General features: G+C 38.0%; 1 protein-coding gene across 3 annotated transcripts in view; it reads right to left on the bottom strand.

Moving 5' to 3' along the window:
* The window catches only part of MBD5 (methyl-CpG binding domain protein 5), a 172,112-nt gene extending 154,762 nt beyond the window's left edge, over window positions 1-17,350 (bottom strand). For all 3 annotated transcript variants that reach the window (XR_013960654.1, XM_080669309.1, XM_080669308.1), the window contains exon 1: window positions 17,229-17,350. The gene's annotated coding sequence lies outside the window, so the exon portion shown is untranslated. The remainder of the gene's footprint in view (window positions 1-17,228) is intronic.
* Window positions 17,351-17,917: the final 567 nt, after the last annotated feature.

Genomic DNA, 17,917 nt, shown 5'->3' on the forward strand with positions numbered 1-17,917 from the left:
TTTAAAAATCTACCAAATCAGAGAAATAGTTGTCTTCTTAAAAAAAAAAAAGAACTCTAACTAGTATTCTCAGGAAAAGTGAGTAGATGTCATATCTACACAATAATAATGATAATGATTATAATAGTACTGATTATAGCAAATACATATAAGTCTTACTATATTCTAGATATTATTGTTAGTGCTTTATGTTTATCAACTCATTGAATCCTCAGACCTCTGAATCCAATGTACTACTATTATCACATTTCATATTAGGTCAGAGACACACAATGTAAAATTGCTCAAGGTTACAGAGTTACTAAATGTGAGAGATAGAGTTTCAAACCCAGTCTGATTCCAAAAATCACTGCTCTTAATCACTGTCCTTTTCAACTTAAAACAAGCAAAACAAATAACTGACAAACAAACTAAAACTCCAGAGTGTAAAAGACTCTTAGAAAACAAAAACATAATTTTCCATTTGAAGCCTCATATGAATCTTTTTTTTTTTTTTTTTGGTCTTGTTTAGGAATTGAAAGCATTGCCTAAAAACAGATTTTAAAAGAAACAGAAAGTATCATTGAAAAGATATAACATTAGCTATTCAACTCATGTGGTCCTTCGTAGAATAATAGAGAAGCTACAGAGGAAAGAATAAGAAGGAAAAGGGGGAGAATTGCTAAAGATATAATACAGGATAATTTTTTTAAAGATGAAATTCCTCACATGAAAGTGTTCACTAAATACAACATGAATAGGAAAAAGCCTACACCTACATCATTAGGAAGTGAAAAAATGCCAAGAAAAACAAGAGCAGGCTCCAAAAGTTGTCAGAAGAAAAGAGCAGACAAGCTACAAAGTACTGAGGCTGGTGCGAATGAATTTTAGAAGTCTGTGGAACATCACCTTCCAAATTCAGAGATAAACTAGAATTTAGATGACACACAGATTGGCAGCAATTGCTTCTCCTCAGCATATTCTTTAAAGGCCTTTTCTACAATTTTTAACACAATGAATCCTATTTTAAAAAAAGTAAGTAGAAGTGGTACAAAATGTGAGTTTTTAGACATGGAAAACTACGCTGTTATAAAAAAGAAGGAACTTTTGATGTCTCAAAGGTCAAAACATGGCATCTTTTGCCCTGGCTGGTTTGCTCAGTGGATAGAGTGTCGGCCTGCGGACCGAAGGGTCTCAGGTTCAATTCTGGTCTAGGGCACATGCCTGGGTTGTGGGCTCGGTCCAACGTGCAGGAGGCAGCCAATCAATGATTCCCTCTCATCACTGATGTTTCTATCTCTCTCTCTCCCCCTTTCCTCTCTGAATTCAATAAACATATATTAAAAACAAAACAAAAACATGGGATCTTTTAATGCATTTTTCTCCCTTGTCAATACTGATGCACACATACCCACTCCAACCCCACCTCTCCTCTTCCTACCATCAACCCCCTCCTCCCCCAGTCAGGTCCTACTCCTAGGCTTATATGTTCTAAAGCAGGGGTCCTCAAACTTTTTAAACAGGGGGCCAGTTCACTGTCCCTCAGACCGTTGGAGGGCCGGACTACAGTTTAAAAAAAACAACTATGAACAAATTCCTATGCGCACTGCAGGCCCGGGATGAGTCGGCTGCTAAGCAGGACAGGCAGTGGCACCCGGCGGGCCGGATAAATGTCCTCGGCGGGCCGCATGTGGCCCGCGGGCTGTAGTTTGAGGACGCCTGTAAAGTTAGGTCCTGGATACATCTCTAGTTAAAAATAAAATAAAGAACATTTCAAACATGTGAAAGTTATCATGTTCTTAGGAAGTTGCTAAGGATATGCTTCACTAAAGTAGGCTGTACTAAGAGAGAGAAAACATAAAAATGCAGATAGAAAACATAAAAAAGAACCAATCAGAAACAAAGAATACAGTATCTGAATGAAGACTACATTAGAGGGAATCAACAGTAGATTAGAGGAAGCAGAGGATAAAATCAGCAATTTGGAAGATAAGATCCCAGAAAATACTCAATCCGAATAGCAAAAGGAAAGAAAGAATCCAAAACATGAGAAGAGTATACATCAAGTGTACCAACATTTGCATCTGGGGATTCTAGAAGGGGAAGAGAGAGCACAAGCAATTGAAAAACTATTTGAAAAAATGACATAAAACTTCCCTAATCTGGTGAAGGAAACAGACATACATACAAGTCCAAGAACTACAGAGTCCAAAACTGAACCCAAAGAGGCCACACCAAGATACATCATAATTAAAATGAAAAAGGTTAAAGACAAAGAGAAAATCTTAAAAGCAGCAAGAAAAAGCAGTTAGTTACAAGGGAGCTTCCATAAGACTGTCAGTTGATTTCTCAACAGAAACTTTGCAGGGGGGATTGTTTCTGATTGGTTCTTTTTTATGTTTTCTATCTGCATTTTTATGTTTTCTCTCTCTTAGTACAGCCTACTTTAGCTTTTGCAGAAGGGATTGCCAAGCAATATTAAAAGTGATGCAGTCTGGTGCAGCCACTATGGAAAACAGTATGGAGTTTCCTCAAAAAGTTAAAAATGGAACTCTCATTCGACCCAGTAATTCCACTTCTAAGAATACAACCCAAGAAACCAGAAACACCAATCAGAAAGGACAAATGCACCCCTATGTTCATAGCAGCACAATTTACAATAGCTAAGATTTGTAAACAGCTTAAGTGCCCATCAACAGATGAGTGGATTAGAAAACTGTGGTAAATCTACACAATGGAATACTACTCTGCTATAAAAAAGAAGAAACTTTTGCCATTTGCAACAGCATGGATAGACCTGGAGAGCATTATGCTAAGCAAAATAAGCCAGTCAGAGAAAGATAAATATCACATGATCTCACTTATTTGTGGAATATGATGAACATAGACTGATGACCAAAAATGGATCCAGAGACAGAGAAGAACCAAACAGACTGTCAAACCTCAGAGGAAAGGCAGGGGAGGGTGTGTGTGGGGGTGTATAAGAGATCAACTAAAGAACTTGTATGCATGCATATTAGCATAACCAATGGTCACAGACACTGGGGTGGTGGGAGTTTGTCCTTGGGGGTGGGAGTGGGCAGAGAGGGGTTGATGGGGGAAAAAGGAGACATATGCAATACTTTAAACAACAAAAAAAGAAATTAACTTTAAAAAAAAGTGTTAAAAAGCAAGGACCTACAACCAAGATTACTCTCCCCAGGAGAGCTATAATTTAGAATGGAAGGACAGATAAAGAGCTTTCCAGACAAGAAAAAGCCAAAGCAGTTCATTACCACCAAACTAGTATTGCAAGAATGTTAATCTTATTTAAGAAGAAGAAAATAAAAAAGATAAAAAAAAAATAACAAAATGGCAGTAAATATACCAGGTGTACCAGTTAATAATGCGGATATTTTTCAATAGATGGAGTTATACATATGTTGATATATAAGCGATTTGATATGTATGCTATTTTGTTGTATTGACAACAAGCTTCAAAACTTCATATGTCAAATTTTCTGAAGGTGTGAACATCATAGATATTTTTACGCTTAAAAATGTTGAATTTCATGCCAAAAAAAGAGCATTTGCGGGAAGTTTTAATTCATTACTTTATTTTGAAGAAAAGTGCTGCTGAAAGTTATCGTATACTTCAGGAAGCTTATGGTGAACATGCTTCACCTCAAGATACTTGTGAACACTGGTCTAAACACTTTAAAAGTGATGATTTCGATGTTCAATGTGAAAGACAAAGATGTCCAGGTCAACCGAAAAAGTTTGAAGACCAACAATTACAAGCATTATTGGATGAAGATGTGTGTCAAACTCAAAAACAACTTGCAGAAAGATTAAATGTTGCTCAGCAAACAATTTCGGATTGTTTACAAGCAATGGGAAAGATTTTAAAGGAAGGAAAATGGGTGCTACATCAACTGAATAAAAGACAAATGGAAAACCAAAAAGTCATCAGTAAAATGTTGCTTCAGTGGCACCAAAGAAAGTCTTTTTTGCATCGAATTGTGACTGGTGATGAAAAGTGGATTTATTTTGAGAATCCCAAATGCACAAAATCATGGGTTGATCCAGGTCAACCATCAACATCGACTGCAAGGCCAAATCGCTTCGGAAAGAAGACAATACTCTGCGTTTGGTGGAATCAGGAAGGTGTGGTGTAATATAAGCTTCTAAAACCAGGTGAAACCGTTAATACTGATCGCTACCGACAACAAATAAACAATTTGAACCACACTTGACCAGAATGGGCCAGAAGACATGGCAAAGTAATTTTGCTTCATGATAACGCACCATCACACACTTCAAAACCAGTTAAAGACATGTTAAAAGATTTTACCTGGGAAGTATTAACCCACCTGCTGTATTCACCAGACCTTGCTCCTTGAGATTACCACTTGTTCCAATCGATGGCACACACACTTTCTGAGCAGCACTTCAAAATGTACAAAGAAGTGGAAAATTGGGTCTCTGAATGGTTTGCCTCAAAACAAGAAAAGTTCTATTGGGATAGTATTCACAAATTACCTGAAAGATGGGGGAAATGTGTAGGTGGCGATGGACATTACTTTGAATAAAGCACTTTTGATGTTTCTCCTGAAATTATCGTGTTTTCTTTGATTACAAAATCAGCATTATTTACTGGTACATCTGGTATATCTACATAATTACTTTAAATGCAAATGGATTAAATGCTCCAATCAAAATACATAGGGTGGCTGAATGAATAACAAAACAACACACTTAAACAATAAAGAATCTCCATGCCCAGCTCAAATCGGGACCCAGGTAACCGAGACTTGGCGGACAGCAGCTGCCCTCTCACTGCAACAAGACTTGTTTGAGTTGTCTTGTACCCATGGTGTAGGGAAGTGGATTTTTGATATCTAAATCCAGCCTAGCACCAGGAATGCTCAGGGCCTACTCAAGAAGGCAAATAATCCTTCCCACTAATATTTACAGGGTAAAATAAGATTGTTGATAGAGTATTAAATTTGACAGTAAAACAGTAGTCAAGTTCTCAGACTAAATTGGCTAATTGAAATAAGCGAATATTCTAGAAAAATTAATGGTACTGGACAAAAAGCTGTTCCTAAAGTGTTAACTAAAATTTTTATTGGGAGTTCATCTCATGGTAAAATTGCGTAACATGTAATGAACCTAAAGCAGTTATATTTTAGTGCAAAAAATTAAAATTTAAAAGCTATCAAGACTACATTATAAAATTTCCAAAAGCCTCCTAATATTTAAATCAAAAAAGGGGGGACAGTAGAAGAATATCATGTAAGGAAAAATATCCTGTAAGTAAATTACATCTAGAAAATTTTTACTTTAGAAAATTAACTTTCATTTGTAATGCTAACAGCAAGACACCCATGAAAAACACACATGGTGTCAAAACAAGCCAAAGGAAAATGGTTTGGGCAAAAAAATGAAAAAGGTTCCCAAGTCAAATTTATAGAAAAGATTCCTTTATTAACTTTTGGTCAAGAATATGTTTGTATATTTTCAGAAAACAACTCCAAGACCAGCTGTGCATCGCTGCAGGTTGCCCAGGACCAAACCAGAGAGGGTGGGACCTGCATTACCACCATTTGTCCACCATCCAGAACTGAAATATCATTGCTGACATGTACACATAAGGAACTGTTTGACATTGAAATTGGGACTCAAAAGAACTGTTGGCCCAGAAAGAAACTCACTACAGACTGATTCATTTGCCTCTCAGCATAACCATTATTGCTTGTCTCATTTTTGGTTCTTTTAAGTGTATTTCTAGTATCACATGATCTCACTCATCTAGGGGAAATAATGAACAACATAAACTGATGAACAAAAACAGACCCAGAGACAGGGAAGGATCGATCACACTGTCAAACCTCAGGGAAGGTAGGGGAGGGTGGGGGTAAGGGGGAAAGATCAACCAAAGGACTTGTATGCATGCATATAAGCCTAACCAGTGGTCATGGACAACAGGGGGGTGGGGGCATGCGTGGGGAAGGGTTTGGGAGGGGAATGGGGGGATGAGCACAAATATGTGATACCTTAATCAATAAAGAAATTAAAAAAAAATTTGGCTCTCAAAAGAAAAAAAACAACAAAAAACAATAAAGAATTTAAATTAAAAGAAAAAAAAGCTTGCTGCCAGCAAAAGATTCACTTCAAATAGAAGGACACACATAGACTGAAATTAAAGGGATGTAAAAAGTATTTACAAAAATATATATTTTATTGATTTTTTTACAGAGAGGAAGGGAGAGGGATAGAGTCAGAAACATCGATGAGAGAGAAACATTGATGAGCTGCCACCTGCACACCCCCTACTGGAGATGTGCCCACAACCAAGGTACATGCCCTTGACTGGAATCGAACCTGGGACCCTTCAGTTTGCAGGCCGATGCTCTATCTACTCAGCCAAACCGGTTAGGGCTGTAAAAAGTATTTTATGACACTGGAAACAAAAATAAAACAGCTGGCGTAGCAATACTTATACCAGACAAAATAGTCTTTAAAACAAAGGCTATTACAAGAGATAAAGAAGGACCCAGCAATTCCACTTCTGGGTGTTAAGCCAAAGAAACTCAAAACGCTAGATTGAAAAGATATATTCATCCATGAGTTCACTGCAGCATTATTTAAAATAGCCAAGATAGGGAAGCAACATAGGTGTTCATCAACAAATGAATAAATAAAGAAGTGGGGCATATATACAATGAAATATGACTGAGCCATAAAAAAAAGAATGAAATCTTGCCATCCTCAATAATATAGATGGACTTAGAGGTATTGTGCTGGGTGAAATAAATTAGACAGAAAAAGACAAAAAAACCCCACAAAATTTCACTTACATGTGGAATCTAAAAAACAAAGTAAATGAACAAGCAAAACAGAACCAGACTCATAGATATAGAGAACATTTTGAGAGTTGTCAGATGGGAAGAAGGTTGGGGGGGATGAGCAAAAAGGGTGAAGGAATTAAGAAGTACAAATTGGTAGTTACAGAATAGTCATAGGGATGTAATGCATAGCATAGGGAATATCCTATATAATAAAAGAGAAACATGTAAATTGACCATACCTCCATGACACCCACCAGCCAGTCAGGAGTGAATATGCAAATTAACCCAACAAAGATGGTGGGTTAATTTGCATACACAGGCACCAGGCGGAGAGCAGAGCGGGAGAGCCGGTGGCTTGGGGGGATGTGGCTCCCTCGGTCGCTCCCCCCAAGCCACCAGGCAGAGAGCAGAGAGGGAGAGCTGGTAGCTTGGAGGACTTGGCAGAATGGGAGGCCGTGGGACGGAAACCAAGCAGGAAGGGAAAACCAAGAGCGCGGGGAGCACCAGGAATTCTAGGAGTAGTAGTTCTGGTGGCAGATGGATCTCCTAGACCAGTGGTTGGCAAACTGCGGCTCGCGAGCCACATGTGGCTCGCAAGCTGCAGTTTGCCGCTCTGTTGACTAATGAGTTTGCCGACCACTGGTCTGGGGCTTAATCACAAGGAACAACAACAGCCTGTAATTATTGGAATCGAGAGTCTAGGTCAGTGGTCGGCAAACTCATTAGTCAACAGAGCAGCAAACTGCGGCTCGCGAGCTGCAGTTTGCGAACCACTGTCCTAGACACTAGAGCAAAGTGAGTCTGGAGCAAGTTACTGTTGTGGTGGGGGATGGAGGGAAAGCAAAGGTGAGAGACATAAGTAAATTCAGAGTGTCTATAAAAATCTCCACCAATGAAGCAAAGAAAAAAAAAAAGCATCTATTATTCTGTGAGCCACAAATCAAACTGGGTCGGGGTCTCAGACAATTCGCTCATGTGATTGCAATTCACTCAGACAATTCGCTCATGAGAAACTTCGGATTGGAAAGGGCTCCCTTGAGGGCTCCCAGATTGGAGAGGGTGCAGGTCGGGCTGAGGGACCCACCCCCCATGCATGAATCTTCGTGCACCGGGCCCCTAGTCCTATATAATAAAAGGGTGATATGCAAATAGACTGAATGGCAGAACAACCGAACAACCAATCAAAGCATAATATGCTAATGATATGCTAAGGCTGCTCAACTGCTTGCTATGACGTGCACTGACCACCAGGGGGCAGACAGTCAACTGGTCAAGCAGTCACTATGACATGCACTGACCATCAGGGGCAGATGCTCTGACCAGTAGGTTAGCTTGCAGCTGGGGTCCTGCTGATTGGGACTGAGTGAGATGGGCTGGACATGCCCTGGAGCCCTCCCATGGTCTCTCCCTGGCCTGATCGTGCACCAGTGGAGTCCCTCAGCCTGGCCTGTGCCCTCTCGCAATCTGGGACCCCTTGGGGGATGTCAGAGAGCCAGTTTCAGCCCAATCCCACAGGCCACTCCCCTTGGGAGGGCGCCAGACGCAGGGCTCATGGTGAGCATTGCTGTAGCAGCCCGAGCCTCTCCCAAATGGGACTGATTGGGCCCAAGTCCCCAGCAGGCACAGTGGGGCCAGGATGAGCGGGAGCAGCAGATAGGAGCTTCAGGTGGCGTTGGACTGTGGGTTTCAGCTCGATCCCTGCAGGCCACCCAGAGAGACCCCACCCATGCACAAATCGTGCACTGGACCTCTAGTAGTTAATAATAATGTAATAACTATGTATGGTATCAGATGGATATTAGATTTATTGGGGTGATCACTTTGTACATTATATAAATGTCTAATCACTAAGTTGTACATCTGAAACTAATATAATATTGTATGTCAACTGTAACTAAAAAATAAAATATTTAAAAAATAAAGCAATTTTAAAAATTAGAAAAAATAAAAATAATGCAAAAAGACAAAAGGCAATTCCAAATTTTAAGAAAACTAAAAAATTGCATAAATAAGGACATATAACCAAAGAAGAACATTTAGAAATATAGTTACCCATTAATTCAAATGATTATGTGTCTGGCTCTGATTTAGTGACTGAGAATATAATAGTGAGGGGGGAAATAATAAGTTAGTTAAAATAGATAATAATTGTTGTCTTCTTGAAGCTATAGTCAAGAATGTAGAAAGTGACAATAATTTCAGAAATTAGGTGAAATGAAAATGTTATTTATATTAACAATAAATACTATGTAGAAAAAAATAACAAGGAAAGTAGAGCAAGAATGCCAGGTAGTAGAATGGATATTTCCAATAAGATGACCAGGAATGGCCCTACTGAGCAGCTGCCTCTAGGGTCAAGAATTTAAGGAAGGGAAGGACCAAGCAATGTGGTAATCTGGGTGAATGAATTTCCAGATTGAGGAAACAGCAGATGCAAAGGCCCCTTTGACACAATAATATACTTAATTGTAGTTATAAAATAAATGTAAATAAAACCAATTTTAGAAATATAAAAATTAAAGAACCGAGAACAGAACCATGAAGTAGATGTGTGCACTATTACTCTCATCTGACACAGGGGACAATCCCAAAGCAACATTTATAGTTAATGGGACAAAAAATAAAGGTATAAGTATATTATCCACAGTTACAATAGAGAAACCAAAAATAGAGATAAAACTAAATGAATAATGATAGAGAAAAGGTAGAGGGGGGTAGGGTGAGTGAGTATATAAGGCCTGTGTGTGTGTGTGTATGTGTGTGTGTGTGTGTGTGTGTTAATACATGATTCTTTAAAATGATAAATAAAAAATATGATGTGGAGGAAAATTACTTTTACCTGGAAAAATGAAGATAAATATCAGGAAGAAAATGGAAAGAGAAGTGAGGCTTAAGTGGGAAAAGCTGGACCAAAGAACTATTGATTTTAACCATGTGTATTATTAATTTGATTTAAGCACACACATACCCTTTGGAGATTTTCCATTGCTCTTAGAATATAAAAAACCTAAACACAGCGTACAGGGCCCTGCCTGCCTCCCAGTCTCACCTCATGCCTCCCTCCCCTGAGCTCTCTGCTTTAGCCACACTAGCCTCCTTTCAGGTTTCTCTAGCCTCTGAAGTCTTCTGTCTATGCCAGTCCTTTCATTTGGAATGCTTCTGGCCCATTACTGTCCCCAACCCCATCCCTGGGGCTGCCTTATCATTAGACACAATAGGCACAAATGCTTAAGGCTCGCAATATTTTAAGGGTCCATGAAATGTTTTAATTTATTTTTTTTAATATATTTTTATTGATTTCAGAGAGAAAGAGAGAGAGAGAGAGAGAGAGAGAGAGAGAGAGAGAGAGAGAGAGAAACATCAATGATGAGAGAGAATCATTGATTGGCTGCCTACTGCACGTCCCCTACTGGACATCGAGCCACAGCCTGGGCATGTGCCCTTGACCAGAATCGAATCTGGGACCTTTAAGTCCACAGGCTGACGCTCTATCTACTGAGCCAAACCAGTTAGAGGTGTTTTAATTTCTAATAAAATAATACAAAAAAAACCACTTTTAGTCCCACGAAATGTTTTAATGTATATGTTAACATATTTGTCTTCATATCAATATAATTGCAAAATATAATTTTTAATATATTTTCTGGAGGCAGGAGACATGAAGGCAAAAGTGTCTAGAGCCCACCAAAAGTCATAATGTTGCCCCTGCTTGTCCTCCTTCCCAATTCCACTTGGCCCTGTGGATTCTACTCATCCCTCAGATCTCAGCCTGATTCAGAATACAAGAAGTCCCTATATATGTTCTTCCATCACCTTGTAATATAAAAATGAAATAAATTATTGTGTGATTTTGTACTTAATGAAATCAGGTACCATGTCCACCTTATATCCCCAGCATGAAGACTTGTATGAAGTGATGTGAGACGCTGAAGGGCTGAGAATTTTCTACTGTGCTCTCAAGTCCTTGTTCGGTTTTCTGATGCTGGATTTCCTACTTACTATTTAATCTCTTATTGATTCAGTTTCCTCATTTTAAAAATGGGAATAATAATGGAGTTAGGAGTGGAACGTGTTAGAATTGTACCTAGTATATAGTAAACACTATTTAAAGGTTTAGTTATTCTCATTCAAGTTATTAGATGAGAATTTATTTATTTATTTTTATTACTGTTATCATCATTATTATTCCATACATTGGGCGAGGTAAGTAATGATTATCATCATTATCATTAACATACATTGGTTTGTTAATTCCCTCCCTTTTACTATCTATTATGGAAATATGTTTTAAAAGGGGAGGGTCATTTTAACTTAAGTCACAAATTTTTAGGAAATAGAGTAAATAGCTATAAAGATAGAAGGAAACTGAGATTTTGGTACCTGAAAATACATAATTATCCATGAATTAAAGACTTTAGGGCTTTCAAAATATCCACACTAACCAGTTCATAATTTTACATTATGATATCAGGCTAGAAGAATATTTTCAGCAAAGAACAGTACATCAGAATTCTCTCAAACATAAATTTCCATGAAAATCTAATAAAAAGGAGATGTGGCATTTATTATCTTTTTATTATTTATTTTTATTTTTATTGATTTCAGAGAGGAAGGGAGAGGGAGAGAGAGATAGAAACATCAATGATGAGAGAGAATCATTGATCGGTTCCCTCCTGCACACTCCCTACTGAAGATCAAGCCCACAACCCAGGCATGTGCCCTTGACTAGTATGGAACCTGGGACCCTTCAGTCTGCAGGCTGATGCTCTATCCATTGAGCCAAACCAGCTAAGGCTATTATCTTTTTAAAAACAAAAATCTTACCTATTTCCCCTGAATAGATGCTCTACACAGCTGAACACAATTTTCAACAGTGTTATTACTTTCTTGGTGTTACAATTTTTTATACATAATTTCTTCTACAGGCAAATAAATATACATACCCAAAGCAGTAAAAATAAAATAAAACAACAGGACCTGAAAAACCTACCAAGGGTTTTTGTTTTGGTAAACATTTATGTTACCATTTAAACTTCAGACTCCTGAGATGGTCCTTGGGATAAAGTGACAGCTTCAGGTTTGATTCCCTCTGGTATTTCAAACAATACTCCACAACCTAAAGACCAGTTTTTGGAGGCTAAATGGCTGGCTATGTGCGTGAATGTCCCAAGGCTTTGCCTCAGGCCTATAATCTCCCCTAATCATTATTCACAATCCCTCAGAAAAGCCTCAAGCTAAAATTGTTATTGCTATTGCTATTTAGGACTAAACTTGCATACTCATTTTTGAAAATCATTTCTTCTTTCATGATTTAATTTTTTATCTAATTCAAGTACCTATAGAGATCCACTGCAGTAAGCATGAAAACCTAGAGCAACAGGCAATTTGTTTGGACTGTTGCTGTCTTCACTAGCTTATTAAAAAGATATTTTAATAACAAAAATACTTAGGGACTGCATTGTATAATACATGCAACTAGATATCTAAAGTCCTTAAAGGGGATATGAAAAGCAGTGATAATGGAGAAGAGTTTGGTAAATTCAGAATTTTGTAATATAGTTCTCATAAGACATCGTTTATTCAAAAATCCAAAATAATTTTTTTAAATGCAAAAATGAATTGAGGGATGCAACAGTCCCTGAAAATCAGAGAATAAACTAGAGTCAAATCACACCACAAATTTCTTTAACTAGACCTTTCACTTTTTTTTTTACTTAGGATGTCAAAATATTATTTCTTGCCATCTATCCTGCCAAAAGTTTCCACTCTTGCCTTATTTCTAGGATTGCTCATTGCAATCCTTTCTCTGTTCTTCCCGTAATTCTGTATGCTTGAGTGATAGTGAAATGCGTCTTACTGAGGGAGGGCTATATCCTGGATTAGCGTCAGTTGCCTTACCTCTATAAAAGGGATAATAATAGTTCTTTTTGCAAAGTATAAGTGAGGATTAAATGAGACAAATGATTGAAAATATTTAGTAGATTCTCTGGTTCAGAGTAAGCACTCAATAATTGTTACTTATTGTTGTTAATAACAACATTTTAGAACCTTTTAAATGTCTTCTGAGAAAACTAAAAAAAACACATTTGCGTGACTTTGGACAAACGGGTTAAACTCTCTGTTCTTTTGTTTTCTCATTCATAAAATAATATGATCTGACTATACTAACCCAAAGATCTCTATTAACTATTAAATCTTACATGATTTTACTTAGCTGTGACTAAGGCTCACACTTATTTTCCTCCTCTGCTTTTCATATACATTGACAATTCTATTTCTAGTTGAGACTAACTTTCCTTTGTATCCTTCTTTATATAAGCACCACATCTGATTATGTTCTGTACTCTTTCTGGCAGTAGTAATCATGGGATATCCTAATTTCCTATGAACTATTATATTCACTATCAACCCCCCCGCAGAAGACCCTAAGAAAGTATTGCTTTCTTGCCTGTGCTCAATGGCTGAGCATTGACCTATGAACTAGGAGGTCATGGTTCGATTCCTGGTCAGGGCCCATGCCTGGGTTATGGGCTCAATCCCCAGTGTGGGGCGTGTGGGAGGCAGCTGATCTATGATTCTCTCTCAACATTGATGACTCTATCTCTCTATCCCTCTCCTTCCCTGTCTCTAAAAAAAAAAGGATTGGTTTCTTCTGAACTGCTATCTTAAAAAGTAATCAGATATTAATCACATAAAACATGTAAAATTTTGTATTTCATCTAAACCAAGGATTCAAAAAAAAAAAATTCTGCTATGTTTCTGGAGAGGCATATGTAGTTTTATTCAAAAGTCTTGAAAATTTCCCCATTAATAAAACAATTTAGGACAATACCTTCTGAGGACAGAAAAATAGTATCTATATTGTGGTGTAAAAAGAGTTATAGCTTCTAATAAGGCTTATCTTCAGTAAAAATGGAAACAGGCTTTTTATTGATATAACTTTAGCAACAAAAAAAGTATGGGTCATAGATATATGTATATTTAAGGCATAAAAAATGAATAACATTTTTTTTTTTGTCACAAGTAGTAGGTATAATTAAATTCTTATGAAGGCTATTTTAAAAGCCTATACTACATAACACTAATCTTAGCTAATGTTTATGTTTGGTATTACATTATAAGTATGTTATAGTAAAAGTCAATGATTTCAGCAAGAAAAACTATGGCAGATGTAAAATAGAGGTTAGGTAAAACTACCTTTAGAGTTACTCTCATACTGAAATATTAATAGATGAAATAACTTAATGTCTGCCTTTGCTTCAACATAATATAAGAGTTTTAAAAGAAAAAGATTAGCCATGAGTTGTAAATTATTGAGGCCAGATTGAATTACATGGGGATTTATTGTACTACTAGAGGCCCAGTGCACCGATTTGTCCACCGGTGGGGTCCCAAGGCCTGGCCTGTGCCCTCTCACAATCCAGGACCCCTTGGGGGATGTCGGAGAGCTGGTTTTGGCCCCAGCACCACAGGCCAGGCCAAGGGACCCCTCTAGTATGCATATAAGATTTTTGGTTAATCTCTTCCTACCCTCTCCCCTCCCTGCTTCCCTCTGAGATTCATCAGTCTGTTCCATGTTTCCATGCTTGTGTGTTGAGCATCTGCCTCCTTCTGGTCATTGTGTGTTATAGCTACCAGCTGGTCAGCCAGTTGCTGGTCACTTAGGCTTTTATATATATATAGAATAGATTCTCCCAAATCTTCTATGTTTGAAACTATTCATAATAAAGTTTTTTTTTGAAAAAGCCAATGCACATACAGACACCAAATTCAGAATCCATGAAGATGAGATTGATTTAACCTCATAAGAAGCCAACCTTACATGGCAAAATTAAAATACATAAAATAAAAACAAAACATAAAAGATGAAAATGAGGGAAAACATAATTGTAACATGTGATTTACAGTGTTAATATTCTTAATATGATTCTTGATTCTTTGCAATAAAAAAAAAATCCATTAAAAAGCCTAAGAAAAATTTGGAATGGGGCATAAATGAGATGGCCATAAAAGAAAAATAATGGACAAATAAAAGTATAAAAAGACATTTATCTCACTAGCAATCAAGTAAATGAAAATTAAAATACCATATACTTTTCTCTATCAGATTTATGTAAAACAAAAATAGTTACTATCAAATGACAAAACTACAGTGAAAGTGGCATTCCCCTATACTAGTGGCAAAATGCAAATTGGTAGACTTTCAGTATATTTACTTTTTGATCCACCAATTCCCTTTCAAAGAATATATGATAAGCTAGTATTTTCCAAAGTGTTAAGTGGGATGTTGTCAGATGTATTTTATGTGTATGTGTGCAAGTCTAAATTTAATTTGAAATGTAAATGTATACAATGGCACTTAAATATTTTCCCCTTTAAAAATTTTCTCTTTGCTTTTTATAAAATAGACTTTATTTTTTAGAGAAGTTTTGGACTCAGCAAAATTGAGTAGAAACTAGAAATATTTCCCATATGCCCTCTTCCCCACACATGCACAACTTCTCCAACTCTCAACAGCCCATAGACAGGTTTTATTTTAAGAAAGGATTCTATAATCAAATAAGTTTGATTTCTAAGACCTTAATATACTACTAAATATTGGTATTCTTCAAGATGGTGGATAATAGTCAGTGTTTTCTTACATTATAGGTCCTGTAACCATCAGAGAGCATGCTTAGGAACTAAAGTTCTACAATACTTACTTTTGGAAATTGTCCTAAATATCATTAGACATGAATACAAAGGTGGATGCACAAGTATATTCACTGAAGTCATGTTAACCACAGGGAGATATTGGAAACATCTCAAATACTCAATAATTGGAAAATGGTTATACAATGTATGTTATACCCTTAAACTAGAATATTTTATGAACTTTGACAATGCTAATGTGGATGATATTTACTGGCATGAAAAATGCCACAACTTGCTAAGTGAAAGAAACACTGTAGCCAAAGAGTGTTTAATTTATACCCTACTAGAGGACTGGTGCAAGAATTCGTGCACGGGTGGGGTTCCTCAGCCTGACCAGCGATCGGGGCCAATTGGGGCTGTATCACCCAGTCCTCATTGGGCTGGCGGCCAACCTCCCGCGGCCCCTCCCCCCACTTGGTGGTGGGGGGGGGTAGGGACCGCAGGAGGTTGGCCGCCGGGTGTAGGGACCACGGAAGGTTGGCCAGCTGTGGGAGCGCAATGACCACCAGGGGGCAGCTCCTGCATTGAGCGTCTGCCTCCTGATGGTCAGTGTGCATCCTAGTGATAGGTCGACTGCTCGTTCATTCACTTAAGCTTTTATATATATAGATTGTTGCCAGTTATAATCATAATAATTATATAGATATGTTACATATTATATATACATCAAATTCAGAAAGAATTACAACAAAATATAAAGAATAGTTATCTCAAGGTGGTAGGATTACTATACATTTCTGTACTATTTTATATATATACTAGAGGCCCGGTGCACGAAATTCGTGATTGATGCCTAACTGCTCCTCTGCCAGCCTGTTTGCCCCTAACTGCCCTCCCCTGCAGGCCTGTTCCCCCCCCCCCAACTGCTCTTCCCTGCAGGCCTGGGTCCCCCCCAACTGCCCTCCCCTGCTGGCCATCTTGTGGTGGCCATCTTGTGTCCACATGGGGGCAGCCATCTTTGACCACACGGGGACAGCCATCTTGTGTGTTGGAGTGATGGTCAATTTGCATATTATTCTTTTATTAGATAGGATAGAGGCCTGGTGCATAGGTGGGGGCCAGCTGGTTTGCCCTGAAGGGTGTCCTGGATCAGGGTGGGGGTTCCCTTGGGGCATGGAGTGGCCTGGGCGAGGGGCCTGTGGTGGTTTGCAGGCTGGCCACTCCTCTCAGCGACCCAAGCGGAGGCCCTGGTATCTGGGATTTATTTATCTTCTATAATTGAAACTTTGTAGCCTTGAGCAGAGCCAAGCCTCCTGTGGCTGCAGCCATTTTTGTTGGGATTTATTTATCTTCTATAATTGAAACTTTGTAGCCTTGAGGGGAGGCCTGGGCTGGCCAGGGCAGGCAGAAAGCTTGGCTTCCTCCATTGCCAGGAAAACCCAAGCCTCCTGCTCAATCCGTGGCTGCAGTCATCTTGGTTGGGTTAATTTGCATACTCACTCCTGATTAACTGGTGGGCGTGGCTTGTGGGTGTAGCGGAGTGATGGTTAATTGGCATATTGCTTTTATTAGATAGGATATATTTTTTACAATGAACATGTATTAATTTTAGAATAGAAAATGGTTCTTTTAGAGGCAATGTGATTATGTGTCTTAACTCTTTGGCGATTTAATCTATGGATGTCAGAAGATGCTTTTAATATTTAATAAAAATTAAGTTCACAGACAAGAAAACTGCAATTATATAAATAATTCATGGAGAAAAAAACCCACAATTCCTACCTTCTGGAGAGAAACTTAAAAACATAACAAGTGCTGTGAGACCCAGCAGCGTAATGGAGGCAGCAAATCTCTAGGTGCTCTATGCCTTTATGAATCCCTATATGGGAGTACCTCTTCTCTCTGAAACAGAAGTAACACAGACACACACATTAATTTAAAGGAGTGGTGGAATGAAAACCATCCTTCAACACACATCGGAGCTCTACAGGCTGCCTGCTTTTAAATGGGGTCTCACAGGTAAACAGTTGTTATGTAACCCTGGAAAAATTATTTATCTTCTCTGTACTTCAATTTCCTCATCTACAAATGGGGATGATAATAATAATATCCAATCTTTGCTACAAAGATTAATATTCATAAAACATTTAGAACATTGCCATATATAATAGTATATGATATATATGTGGTTTAAAAATAAATACCTGGGTAGGATTGGTTACATTAATAGAGACCCTTCACAGAGTATATTACTGTAAGTGATATTTCACTTCTGTTCACATCTCAAATAATTCTCAACTCAGTGCTGTGAGGTGGATATTATTATCACTTGGCCCTCACTTTGCAAATCAGAAACTTCTATCAGTTCCACAAACTTACAAACTCACAAGAAACTGATCAATTTAATAGAACACTTTTGCTGTTCCAAGTGATATCCAATGGATTGATTAAAATACTATTTACTGATATCT

This window comes from Plecotus auritus (assembly GCF_963455305.1).
Source record: "Plecotus auritus genome assembly, chromosome: 5".
Lineage (NCBI taxonomy): Eukaryota > Metazoa > Chordata > Mammalia > Chiroptera > Vespertilionidae > Plecotus > Plecotus auritus.